The sequence below is a fragment of the Lepidochelys olivacea genome (assembly GCF_965140295.1).
Source record: "Lepidochelys olivacea isolate rLepOli2 genome assembly, chromosome: 14".
Classification (NCBI taxonomy): domain Eukaryota; kingdom Metazoa; phylum Chordata; order Testudines; family Cheloniidae; genus Lepidochelys; species Lepidochelys olivacea.
Window position 1 is genome coordinate 30,379,906 of NC_140424.1, and position 14,385 is coordinate 30,394,290.

The 14,385-nt window shown below is 49.2% G+C and overlaps 1 protein-coding gene and 1 pseudogene across 2 annotated transcripts in view; both read right to left on the reverse strand.

The window, feature by feature from the left end:
- LOC311530265 (uncharacterized protein) overlaps positions 1 to 14,385 on the reverse strand; it is a gene marked incomplete at its 3' end in the record, with an annotated part of 506,005 nt that overhangs the window by 127,422 nt on the left and 364,198 nt on the right. The gene's annotated exons all lie outside the window — the stretch shown is intronic.
- LOC311530200 (butyrophilin subfamily 1 member A1 pseudogene) lies at positions 11,282 to 12,962 on the reverse strand (annotated as a pseudogene). Its single transcript has 2 exons — positions 12,917 to 12,962; positions 11,282 to 11,829 (listed from the first exon to the last, which is right to left on the reverse strand). The product of its transcript is annotated as a butyrophilin subfamily 1 member A1 pseudogene (transcript).

A 14,385-nucleotide genomic window follows, 5' to 3' on the forward strand; every position in this document is an offset into this window, starting at 1 on the left:
ATTCACAGATCCATTTGTGCACCAAAGTCCAGATAGCAGCATGTGGATGTGTGTAATTTTGTTATGGGCTGGTGTAACTGTGCCCCCAGTAATATGTACATTCCCAGTAAAACACCTTATACACAGTACACCCAATTGTCCACCCCTTGCATAGGCCATTGATCCTGCTCCTCTATAGTCATAGGAGAGGGGCACATCCAAACATCTTCTGTTGATTTACACTATTTTACACACCCCTCCATTGATTCCCAGTGAGCTCCTCCCCTTCTCATTATTTCCATAGGGCTTGTGGGGACCACCTTAGTTGCCATTCCATTTCCAGGTACCACGGTAGCTATTACACAGGTGCTGGCCTCCTAGTTGAGTATTTTGCATTCCCATACACATCTCCCCCCAAAGGTCAGCCTTTTGAAGCTATCCCCCACCCACATCATGAGGTTTTTTGTTCATTGAAACACAGCAATGCTAGCAACAAGACAAACACCACAGACAAACACCACAAAACATAGATCCATGGTATTCTGAGTTATTCTTCCGCTGGCACCAGCTTGCTTGTAGAGTGTCTGAAAAGCAAAAGAAACAATTTCCACCCCCCTGGTGGGGACAGACTATTGCTTAATAATAATACCACTTTCTTTTACAAACTTCCTTGCTAATTGCAGGAAAAATAGAAGAATTACCTCCTGGCTGTCCTTATTTTGTTCTATAGTCAGGCTAGTGAATTACCCCACTCACTGGTCATTTATGAAATTCCTGAGGTGGTTTACCTCAGTTTCCCCTCTTGTACAACAGACCATGTTTGCAATAGTTTCCCTGCTGTACCAAGCTTTAAGTTTATTCTCAGGTAATAGCTGAGAGACAGCTTCAGATTTTAGCACTGTACACACACACACACACACACCCCTTAAGGTTAACCTGTCCCCCTTACTTTCAGGCTTGACTTGTTTTTTCACCTCCCTTTCCTAGAGGGCCATAATCTGAGTCTTCTAGCAGCTTGTTTGCTGACCAGATGTATTCGTTATTTGCAGCTCCTTTGTGCCCATCAGCTAGGTGATTTGCCTTTACACACAGAGGCTTACTAGCTTGCTTTTGGATCCAAAGCTGTTAGCAGCTCAGACACTGTCTTAAAAGGGAAACATTTTACTTCCACCAGAGTTCTGATTACTTCCCACTTTCATCTCCTGCTCCAAAACACACAGAGATCTGAAAAAGAAAGCACAACGTATTGTGGCTCCTTTTGGAGCCCTATTAGGATTTTAATGAAATACCATGTTTTATTTGCATTTCTTTTACCCCTTCTCCAATATACACTGCACACATCCTGGGAAAATGAAAATTCCTTCCATATAGTTTAACCTCCATAACATTATATTAGCCATATTAATTTTACACAAGGTATAACTGCATCCCCCATGCCTACAGAATTTTCATGCACACCCACCAAAGCAACAATCTGATCCCCCAGAGCCACCCCAAGGCTCAGTGTTCCCATCATTCCTCCTCTTTTCCTTTCACCTGTGCACACTCACAAAATTCTCTTTTGCCTAACATCGTTTGCACTGTGATTACTCTTTTACATAACTGTACCCCAATTTCATCTTGTACAACGAGACACAACCAGGGTCAGCCAAGTTAAGTTCCAATAGAAACCCCTTCCATCCTTTAGTGATTTTGATTACATTACCCAAAAGTCAAATAATTTTGATCAGATTCTCTCTCTGCCTGCAGCAGTCCCTTATAGACCGCATTTCTGTGGGAAAAGGGCCCATTTTCCCTCAGAATAGCTGTAAAGACTTCTGGGGACAGAAGCATAGTGGTGGTAGTAGCCACTCTACCTGACCCCCTTGGATAATTTAATTACCAAGCTTCCATCCAATGTGACTGCACAGAGTTGCACATATAGTTACATTTATATAACTGGGTTTTATCATTAAACAAAAACTTCCTTCTTGACATCTCACATAAGTACCCAAAGTGCCCTCTATTAAAACTTCAGAAAAACAAAAGAGTGTGGAAAGGCAGGTTGCACTTGGAAACTTTTTTTTTTCTTCCCCTTCTTTCTCTCCACTCCCCCAGGACCAAGTCCCAGCTCCAGTCTCTAAAGGTCGTCTGTTAACTCTGCTTTTGACTATAAACCCTTTTGTGCCAAATCATCTTTCACTACCCCTAACTGATGTAAGCAGTGTCAGGATGAGCTCCACCCTGACATCTGGTGGTGAGGTGTGGCAAGTTGTGGAAAAGAACTTCAGGGGCTGATCTCATTTGCATAGGCACACCCACCCCGCCTAGAATGAGGCCATAGCTGCCCAAATGGTCACTTTGGCTGCTGTGGGATCCCCAGTGTCTCTGTTATTGGGGCAGGAAGAATAAATTGTTATTACCCTGATTATGGGAACTGTGCTTGGAACTGTACTTGGCCTTTTGTTATGATGGAGGGACTCACCATCAACTAAGTAGCACTCGCTAGGCAAGGGTCATGGGTTTTAAAACTCTGTGAATTGAGAGAGGCTGGGGACAAGTATTAATACTTGGTGGTATGGGTTCCTTGGTGAGGGTCTTACATGCTAATTGTGCTTCCTCTTCTCTCCACTGTGGAATATCTAGAGCTAATTTTGATTCCATTAGGAGTCTAGTTACAGGCTGCTGAGCTCACTTTGGGCTTATGGTGCACTAGCACGGAAGCTCCCCTACTACAAGCTGAATTCACCAAAGAGCTGAAATCACTGAGCATTGTGTTAAGTAGTGGGGAAACCTGAAAATATATTGTGGAGCAGTTTGCGGGGAGGGCTGGAGTGCCTTGTGGACAGGCTGGTGGAGCAGTTCGTAGGACAGCAGGAGCTGCTGGTGGGACATGGAGCAGTTTGTGGACCGGCTGGTGGAGCAGTTCGTGGGACGGCGGGAGCTGCTGGTGGGCCGTGGAGCGGAGCTGAGCGAAGGAGTTCATAGGGCAGCTGGCGGAGCGAAGCGAAGGCCTATGGAGCTGTGGGGCGGTCAGCTTCAGATCATGTAAGGTGCCTCTTACCCCCGTCCCATCTCCACCCAGGTTGGGAGGTAAAGCTCCGCAGATAAACTTTTGAACTCTGGGGCTGCCCTGACCAGGGACAGAGACTTTTGGGACTTTGGGTGATTTGGGGTTGCTGGACTCAAGAACCAAAGGCAAAGGGGCATGCCCCAATTTGTTTGGGGTGGATTTTTTTGCTCATGGGTTGTGTTATGAATCCTGTTGGTGGTGTTTCCCCAACATAATGCCACAATGTTTCTCTCTGTTATTAAAAGGCTTTTTGCTACACTCAGACTATGTGCTTGCGAGCGGGGAAGTATTGCCTCTTGGAGGCACCCAGCGGGGGTGGTATATATTTGTCCCAGGTCACTGGGTGGGGGCTCGAGCCGGTTTGCATTGTGTTATTGAAATGGATCCCCTAGATACTGAACCGGGCCCTTGTTGCTGCCAACTCTGATAGGCAGAAGGGTTACACTAATTTACAACCCTTCAGCAGCCCTTGCTGAAGCAGCACCAAACTTGAAAGATTACAGGCAGCTTCCCATAATGCTGCCCTTATTTCAAACCTCTCACAAGCAGACTGAAGTGCCTCCTTTCCCTGGAAGGCATTCAGTCCCCATGGGCAGGGACCTTCTTCCACTACCTATATACCAAGGAGGGTGGGCTCCTCAGCCACCCCCCATCCCCCTGGGTCCCCTAACACTTCCTCCGTTTCCTTTTTAATCTCATCCCAGTTTGACCTCTGCACCTGGGATGGGCCCTGGTTCTTCCTTATCCATTTATTCAAAAAATCCTTTACCCTGGCTTGCCAGAACCCCCAACTACCATCACGAGAGTTTGCGATACCCACTCCAAGCAGCTGCGCGGACTGTTGGGGAGGGGGACTTACAGGCTGCCACTCACCTATCCAATGTGATGCATCCGAGTCCGTCACCGGCACCAAGATGTTAGGGGGCTTATTCCTTCACCCACTTACTTCCCTGGTCCTTCTCTCATGAACAGAGAGCAACAATACCCGAAGTCCAAAGGTGTAAACAATTCGATGTTTATTGGGGTGAACTTCCAGCAAGCATGATTCCAGTTTTCTTCCTTAGTGTTCCCCTTCCCAGCTCTGACACCACAGAGCCTTACACATGTGTCCCTGTTCCCATTCCTGCCCTTAGCCAAACATGATTCCAATTTCCTTACCCCCATTCCCTGTTCCCATTTTCCACACACACACACACCCACTCACTTCCTGATTGACTGCAGACTATATAGTAAAACTTGAGTTCTGCTTAGCTATACCTTAACCAATCATTTTCCTGAAATTTAACTAACCAATCCTAACATATTGTAACACGATTATGTAAACAATTATATCCCACCACCTTAGTTTACACCCAGCAAAATTAATTATACAGCAGGCAGAAACAATCACAGAACCAGACAGAGATTATACAGACAAACAATAGCAAAGTGGGAACTATAATGACAAAACAATACAGAAGTGAGGATTTCACATCCCAGCTATTGATAAGTGAATTCTTGCCAGACAGGATGCTATCAAACTAAGTTTCCTTTTACATTTTCTAGGCACTTCCCTTTCTCTGGAGGTGATAGGCGTTATCAGGACAGGATTGTATTCCTAACAGCCCAATAGCACCTTATTTCAATGTGACTAGTTTGGAATGTGAGGATGTGACCATTCACTTCCCAGCTTATGGCTGCCTCTGTTGCTTAGCCAAAGGCCTTAGCCTAAGCACAGGGCCTCAGGAATGTCACAGTAAGAGAAGACCCTTACACCGGCAGACAGTGATTTTGATTCTTTCTTTTATACCACTCATCTTAGCACCAACAAATCTCTGTTTTACTAAGGCAGAGGGGTGACAATGTCACCCCTGGGTGCCCTGAGAAAGTTTCTCACCTTCCTTCCCCTGCATGGAGCCAGCAGGGGGCACTGAAAGCACAGCAGGGACAGGCTCCCTGCTCTTGGTTCTGGTCCAGCCCCACAGCACCCTCTTACATCCAGGATGAGCCATTGCAAGGACAGCCCCGCCCAGCCCCAGCTGTTCTGAGACAGGACAGATTTTGAAGCAGAAATGAAGGTGCCCCCTGTGAGAGACAGTCTGTCTTTGAGACAAACTCTGCACATTCCCATCCCCACACCCTCTCCTCCTCTTTGAATCCCTGATGACAGACTGGGCTCTGAGGAGGTGATGGAAGGAGCTAGGGGGTCAAGTGCCACACCCCCTTTTCTAGCCCTGCCCTTAGGCCATTTGGCAACTTTTAGGGGGCTTATTCCTTCACCCACTTACGTTCCTGGTCCTTCTCGCATGAACAGAGAGCAACAATACCCAAAGTCCAAAGGTGAAAACAATTCAATGTTTGTTGGGGTGAACTTCCAGCAAGCATGATTCCAGTTTCCTTCCTTAGTGTCCTCCTTCCCAGCTCTGACACCACAGAGCCTTACACCTGTGTCCCTGTTCCCATTCCTGCCCTTAGCCAAACATGATTCCAACTTCCTTACTCCCATTCCCTGTTCCCATTTCCCCCTTTAGCAAAACATGATTCCAATTTTCTTACCCCCATTCCCTGCTCCCATTTCCCTCACCCACATGCCCATGCCCACCCACACCCAGTCACTTCCTCATTGACTACAGATTATATAGTAAAACTTGAGTTCTGCTTAGCTATACCTTAACCAATCATTTTCCTGAAATTTAACTAACCAATCCTAACATATTGTAACATGATTATGTAACCAATTATATCCCACCACCTTAATTAGTTTACACCCAGCAAAATTAATTATACAGCAGACAGGAACAATCACAGAACCAGACAGAGATTATACAGACAAACAATAGCAAAGTGGGAACTACAATGACAAGACAACACAGAAGTGAGGATTTCACATCCCAGCTATTGATAAGTGAGTTCTTGCCAGACAGGATGCTATCAAATTAAGTTTCCTTTTACATTTTCTAGGCACTTCCCTTTCTCTGGAGGTGATAGGAACTATCAGGACAGGATTGTATTCCAACAGCCCAATAGCACCTTATTTCAATGTGACTAGTTTGGAATGTGAGGATGTGACTGTTCGCTTCCCAGCTTATGGCTGCCTCTGCTGCTTAGCCACAGGCCTTAGCCTAAGAACAGGGCCTCAGACTGTCACAGTAAGAGAAGGCCCTTACACCAGCAGACAGTGATTTTGATTCTTTCTTTTATACCTCTATCACTAGCCAAATGATAAGAATACACCTAAATTCTTAGAGTATAGGCCTTTACAGACAGGCCTGAATATCTATATCCTAACAGCAACCATGAGGGAAGGGCAGGAGAGGGCAGAAACTCTCCAATGGGAAGTCCTATGGATTCTCTCATAAGAGCTGCACCCACAGCCCCAGATCAGGGATGTGCAGGGCCCGAATCCCAGGCCTATGTTCCTGAGACATGGGGATGGGGGGTGGGGAGAGAACTATCTCACTGGGAATGCTTAAATGGGCTTCTCTAGCCTTAAATATCCCAGCCTTTTTTACCCTGGCGGATGTCCAGTTGTCACACCTCATCTCTATGACCCTGGAAGCTACAATATCTCATTGTGTCCTGGTGCTTGTCATAACAACAGAGAGCACACAGTGATCTGGATAGGCAATCCAATCCCATTACAGCCGTTGTCATTCAGTCTGCTTGTCACTATTCTCTGTGGCTGTGGAGGACTCTAAAAGGCTGCTGGGTCAGAGCCTGAGACAGGGATACCCAGGGAAGGGGATGGCAATATGGTGAATGGAGAGTGATACCTTGAAGACACTTGGGAGGGGAAGCTGCTGTGGGGAGGAGCTACAAGAGGGAACTGGAGACGATGAGCTGACTGTTGGGGAAAAAGAGAGAAATAAACAGAAATAGGAAATGAGTGCTGGAAAAAATTACATATAAAAGTATTGATAGAATGAAAGAAAGGGAGAAGGAAACAGAGCAAGAGAGGGAGATTTACAAAATATTACAGCAAGTGAGACTGCATTTCATTTATCCCATGGGAAGCCTTTTAAGTGCTTTTAAAATCTGTTATCAATATTTGTGGTAATTTTCTTGTTCTTAAAAATCCCTCTTGGCTCCTTTTAAGCTCGAGTTACTTACTATAAATAAAATATTTTCTTAAATTCTTTTTTGTTCCACTTTAATTTTCCATTTGAATATATTTTTGGGGGGTAGGATCATGGGATTTACTACTCCATGTTGTTGTATTACCCCAGCAATAGTGGGGAATGTGCCTGTCGCTATGATGAGAGTATCGGCTTTACAATGAGATGCTGCTATTCAGCCTGTCTGGGTTTATACTACATATAACCATGTAAATCAGGAACTGGTCAGTGTGCTCTGGAGGGAGCTCGCTGGTCACTGTACTTGTTAGCTTTCAAATGTGCCAGGGTTTGACACTAACAAGCAATTTATGTGACGAACTGCTGAGATGTGGAACAGCGGCAGTTCCACATTGTTACATTTCACCCCATAAACTACAGATAAAATTGTTTATAAACTCTGAGCCTGTTTGAAATGTTTCCACATTGTGTGAATAAAACAAACCATTAAAACCAGACACAAAGATTTTTTTTAAAGAATACAACAAAGAAAAAACTGACATTGAACTATAAAGTTCCCCTCCCTGGCTCAGCTACAGGATTTGAATCAAGTTTTTTCAGATTCCCAGTGCACACTCCACCACGTCAGCTCTGGGAATAATTGCTGTGTTGTTCATGGACCAGCCACTAAAGGGGGACTTGACACTCATTTTGCCAGTGGATTACGCAAGTATTTGTTGGTCATCAGTAGAACATTTGTGATCAGGACTCCAGACTCCTATTGGTGACTCTGCTGTGGTGTAATGGTTACCAATAGGAGAAAAAAATAATATATATTAGATGCTTCCAGACTAAAGGCAGCAGGGCTGAGTAGCTAAGAGCTGGGACTTCCACATAGGAGACCCTTTTTCTAGTCCTTATTTTGACTACACTGACCTTCTGCAACTTCTTTCTTAACTTATTAGTAAAATGGCAGCAAATGAGCCCGATATTTATTTGGCTTCTAGGGCATGTGAAGTTTTGGTTAGTGATAAGTAAGGCTGCGAGTTTGTCATGGAGGTCAAGGAAGTCATGGATTCTGTGACTTTTTGGGCCCTCCGTGACTTCTGCAGCAGCCTGTGCATCTGGCTGCTGCTGAGGCAGTCTCAGGCCACCATGGCCCCCTCCCCCAGCAGCAGCAGAAGTTTGTGTGTGGGAGGGGGCAGGGGATTTGGGCACAGGATGGAATGAGATCTCAGGGTGGTGCTTACCTCAGGGGACTCCCCGGAAGCGGTGACATCCCCCTTTCCTCAGCTGCCAGGCAGAGGTGTGGCCAGGCAACTCTGTGGGCTGCCTTTGCCCATACGCACTGCCCCTGTAGCTCCCATTGGCCATGGTACCCTGCCAATGGGAGCTGCAGAGCCGGCGCTCAGGGCAGAGGAAGCGCACAGAGCTGCCTAGCTACGCCTCTGCCTAGAAGCTGAGGGAGGGGGATGTCGCAGCTTGCGGGGAGCGCCCCGAGGTAAGCACCACCCCGAGACCTCATCCAGGTCTCCGCTTCCAGGGAGGCGTGGAGTCATGTAGGGAGACCCACCAACCCCGCTATCCAGCATCAACGGGGGTCCCGGGCTGTGTGCCCTCAGGACGCCCCCTTGAACACACCTGCAGGACTCCCGGGCCTCCCCCCCCAGCACACCCCCAGCACTCCCTGGGCTGCCACCCCAGCACCCACAGCACCCACAGGTTGCCCCCTCCCCCCCGATTTAGTCAGGGGTATTTATAGTAAAAGTCAGGGGACAGGTCACGGACTGTGAATTTTTGTTTACTGCCTGTGACCTGTCCCTGACTTTTACTAAAAATCGTGACTAAAGCATAGCCTTAGTGATAAGAGCTTGGAAGTGCCTGCAAGTACAAACAGCTCTTAGTAGAGGTGAGATTTGTACTCATGGCCTCTTGTCTTCTAGCTTGTTTCACTTTACCCCAACCCATGTTTTTTCTCTCTGCTGTCTATGGTTGCTGGTGAGCATTCCCACATCCCCATCCTGCTGTTCTGCTGAGCAGTCTGGGAATTGTCTCATTGGCACAGTCAGCTACATATGACACAGACTGAGGGATTCATCTCTCCAGCCACCTCCTCACAGCTCCTATCAGCTGACCTCTTGACTGACACACCCAGGATTAAACCAAAGCCTGATGGCTCTATAAGGAGTTGGACTATAATCTCGGTGGTGACCCCACCTCTACTGCAAAGAACACCGTGGACACTTTGGCAGGACTTGAGATAGTGGAAAGTATACCTAACCCAAAGGATGAGGTCATGGACAAGGAGATGGAATTAGAGGATGCTGTGGAGCCTGCAGTGGGGTCACCAGGTGGCCAGGCCAATCAAGAACTGTTATCCACTCCAGAGTGGTCTAGCTAGTCCTGGTATTCCCAGTCCAGTGAGCAAGAAGCAGGAGAGGAGACCCCTGGTAAGTTTTTTTTTTTAAAGTTGACAGTGCTCAGTTACATGATGGGTAAAGGGAAAGAAATGGACATGGCTGGCTATGTTTCTGTGTGTTGGACATTACCCTGTGCAACTAAACAATACAGCATAACAGTGTGATGATGCACACTGAGATTTCATGGGAATCCTCCAGAGAGATCTCCATGAAACTTTCCTGGAGGTATGCAGAAATCCTCTGCCGGAGGTTCCTTGGCAGAGCTGATTTGTTCCTTCCCCCATTGAAGGAAACTTTCCCATGCCACTCTGCAATCACTTGTGCAGGGACCAAAGCTGCACACAGGTGAGCCACATAGGTACTGGGTCAGAAGCCGCAAGCGTGCAGCAGATGCAACCTTGCTTCCCTGGTTACTCTCAGGATGAGATATCTGCCTGTGGAAAATGGTTGGAGAATTTACTATATTGTCCCTAGTCGCCAGCATCACAATCCTTTCATAAGCACCACTGCTGTTTAACCCAGGTACAAGCCCCCCTCCTGCTCAGGGCTAAACTCATCACACCTAGGGTGTTCGCTGAGATGTGTGCTTGGTATGTTACAATAGGAGTGCTAAACTGTAATGATTCACTGCTATGCCTGAACTAACAATCATGCTCCTGTGTATTGTTTCTTGTTTTTATGCAGATGTGGCCTTCAGGGGAACCCCCTACACACCGGCGGAGCCCCTCTGCCAGATAAGAAAGCAGTCAAGACAGAGCAAGAAGGACATGTTCTGGGAGGTCCTGCAATACTCTGATGAAAGAAAAAGGGAATACAGGGAGTGGAGATAAATTGAAAGGCAGGACAAAAAAGAAAATCATGACTTTGTTAAGGATGCCATGGAGCAAATGATAAAAGTAATGGAGCAGCAAACAGAGATGCTCAAGTCCCTCATAACTCTGCAGTCAGAACAGATGCATGCATGCCCTTCCCTGCAGCAAATTCAGAACTGTTTCAAGCCCCCAACCCCCAAAACTCCACCCGCACAATCCCTCATGCGTTCCAGAACTTCTCGGTTTCCCATTCACTCCACCCCATTGGATAGCTTTCAAAATGATAGCTGAATGTATGCCCAGCTCTGAAGGTCTGCCCTTCCCTGCTCCCTTCTTGTCCCATGAAGTGTTTGTGTGTTAATTAATGGCCAGCCCAGCTATCAATTAGGGCACCAGTCCCCACATCACTTCTCACCCTGAAACTCCATCAGTTCTGATCATGAAGTCCCCACATCTACCCCTACCTCTCCAGGCCTATCTACTCCTTCTGCAGCTCCAGGATTTTTTTTACCACCTCCCTTGTGTTCCTAGGAGTGAGGAGGGAGCAGATCCCAGGTGTCATCAAGATGAGGTATTGGGGTTTGGGAAGCCAGAAGTCCTCCACAGTCAGAGAGATGAGTGAGAGGTAGTTAGATGACAGTCCTCCAGGGTCATAGACACTAGGATGACTGTGGCTAGAGAAGCCTGTTTTTCTAAAATTCCCAATGGCCTAGTCCTCCCAAGTCTCAGTGACACTCTCATGACCCAGGACACCCAGAGTCCTCCTGGACCATAGAGAACAGAGAGAAACAGACTGGACAATTCCTGGGGTGATGAGATTGGCTTCTCCATCTTGATCACTCCTTAATCTCTGTGGTTTGACAGTCCAGATCTGGGAGCCCATGGAGCATCCAGGGTCCTTGACACTGCATTGCAGAAAGTCTTCAGGAAGAGAGAAGTCCTCCAGGATCATGGAGACTAGGATGTGTGAGGCTAGAGAGGCTGATTTCAGGGTGCCCCCTGGATATTCCCCCTGTATCTCTTAAATATTCTGAGCTGGGATCCCCACACCCAGAGCAAGGGGTGGATTCTCTCCCCAGTGAAGGAGGCTGGTGGGAAAGTGAAGATCAAGGCCTCCTTATCAACATCAAAAAATGTCACCTGCCCCTGTTCATAGTCCAGAAAAACCTGGATCCTCCTGGGGACCCAGCTCAGGCTCAGGGACATCTTAGTAGAGGTGAGAGCTTTGATCTGACCCCCCCACACACCACTGCCCCACAGCCTAGATCCCCCCCTCAGGGTTACAGCTGATCCTTCCCTTCCTCCCACAGATTCTCTGGAAACCCCCACAACCTAATGTCCCTCATCCCCCACCTCCACCTCCCAGTAATGTCTCCCCAAGTTGAATCCCTCATAGCCCAGCACCCAGAGCTCAGTGTCAAATCTCTCAGAATTGTCTGGTAGATCTTGCCGTGTGTCTCCCCGTCTCACACTTTTCTGATCCTCAGACAGGACTAGTATGGGATGAGCCATGTCTGGATCCAGAGTCACATTCGCTGATGAGAGAGAGAGAATCAGATTGTTAGGGGCAGAGCTCAGCCCTGGTCCATTTCTCACACTTCCCATGCAGCCCTGTTCTGGCTGGGATCCTGGATCCCAGAAAGCTGCCTCTGTGCTGAGCACATGAGCTTGAGCAAAGATGTCACTGCAATTCTTCAGCCTGGGTAGTGGGAACCACTTCTGTACTTTCTAATTTGGCTATAGAGGCTGCAGCTCCCTGTTCCATAGCTGGGGCTGCTTCATTCCCAACAGCAGAGACACAGCAAAGAAGGCACCAAAGTTTTTTATTAGGAAGGTTGAGAGGAGGCAGGTACCAGATTTGAACCCCAGAGGAAAGCTCCCTCCCCTATCTCCACTCCGAGGCCAAGGAACAGAGATGAAGATACAGCACTGGGGAAGAGCCAACGGTTCAAGGGCAGTGAGCAGGAAGAAGGAAGTCGCATTGGGTGGGCTAGCTCCTTCCCCAGCCCAGAGAGAAGAGAGGACTGGCGGTGGAAACACTGGAGAGACACCATCTCCCCAGTCTACAAAGCAGCTGCAATGACAGAGCCCAGCCCTGGCTAAAGGAAAGGTAGGACGTTGGAGAAGAGACAGGAGGAGAGTCTCTCCCCTAGGTGAAAAGGGAAGGACGTGACAGCCATGAGGAGAGAGATCTCTCTACTGACGGCCTTGAATTTACTATTGGAAAGGCATGGCAATGACAATACAAATGACCAGGTCACAATTAAGGTGGTTCGGGAGCTGGGCAGGGAGAGTGTGTTTGGTTACTGGTGTGGGGGAGAGTTGCTTTCATGGGCATTTTCTGTTAATTGAAGGAAAATCTCCGCCTGAGCTCACCTTGGGTGTGTGATCCCAGAGATCCCCCCTTCTCTGCTCTAGTTCAGATGGCAAAGAGTCTGGAGGGGGAAAGGGTCGCAGAGATGAGAGCACATGGTCTCTGGTTTACAACCCCAGCCTGGGGAGCTGCTTCTCTGCCCTGAGTGCCTGAGACCCAGCAGAGATGCCCTGGCAGTTTCTCCCCCTGGCTGCTGGGAGCTGCTGTGGGGGCTGCAGAAACTGCCCCTCTCCCCCTTTCCCCAGTACCGGGTTTACTGGTGCTGGGCCCACAATCAGAAGGGGCCCTGGCCATCCCGATCCCCGGGCCAGCTGAGCTGGCCAGGAAATCTACCCCCGCTCCTGCTCTGCCTCTTCCCCAGCCCTGCCCCCGCTCCACCCCTTCCCCTGAGCTACTTCCCAGGGGACTGCGGCAGGGGTCGGGCCCACCCTGCACTCACCGGGCAGCAGGAAGTGGAGCGACCCATCCCCAGCCTGCTCCGCACCACCGGTGCGTGCTGGGGGGCAGTTCTCCCCTGCCCCCCAAGTCCAGGAGCCAGGGGAGCAGAGTGGGCTGGGGCCGGGTCACTCCACTTCCCGCCACCCCGTGAGTGGGGGGTCGGTCCTGCTTGTGCTGGAGGGCAGTTTCCCCCCTGCCCCCCAAGCCTGGGGAGAAAATGGAGCCGTGGGGAAGGGGGATGGGATGGGGAAGAAAAAGGGACAGGGGAAGCAAGGGCAGAGGGAAAGATGCTGTGGGGAAGGAAGGGGGTGGGATGGGGAGGAGATGGAGTGATGGGGAAGAGAAGGGAAGCAGGAGCTGGGGGAGGTGGAGGCAGGGGGATGAAGGTGCTGGGGTGGGGAGAAGATGGGGAAGGGGCATGGGATGGGGAAGAGAAAGGGATAGGGGAAGCTGGGGCAGGGGAAAGAGGCAGTGGGGAAGGAAGGGGGTGGGATGAGGAGGAGATGAAGCGGTGGGAAAGGGGCATGGGATGGGAAAGAGAAGGGGATGGGGGCAGGAGGGAAGCTGGAGTCCAGCATGTGGCATCCCCTTGGCAGAAGCTGGGGCTCCCCTGTTAAGCAGGCTCATCAAACCCTCACCCTGACAAGCCCCACCTCCCTGCATCTGTACCACCCTGATGAGCTGCCCCAGACACCCTCCCCACTGAGCCCCAACCACCTGCACCTGGACCCCTGCCCAAATGAACCCCACCTCTCCTGCACCTGGAACCCTGCAATGAGCTTCTGTGCATCCAGATCTCCCACTGAGCCAACCACACACAGATTGCCCCACAGAGAACTCTCTTATGCCGACCTGGATCCCCCCCACACTAAGTCCCTCTGCACTTGGATCCTGCTGCCGGGCTGAGCCTGCTCACCCACACATGGTGGCATACAGAGGGACAGGACCCCAGGGTGTTTCTGGGGCAGGCCTGACCCTTGCAATGTGTCAGGGTTGGGTACAGCCTCACTGCTGAGTCCCTGTCCCAGGGTGGGGTGGGGGGAAGCTGCAGGGTAATCTCCCACCTCCATGCAACCAGTGGCCTGTGCTCCCCTCTGCCATGTTGGAGCCTCCACATTTATTTATTGACAAATAAAATTTGCAGAATTTTAAAATATTGTGCGCAAAATTTGTAATGTTTTGGTGCAGAATCCCCTCAGGAATATGGGGTGCTGTGCAGCTGTGATGGTGGGACTGTGAGGAAGGTGGTGGGCAGTGGGGAGGTCTAGGGGCAGGGGGC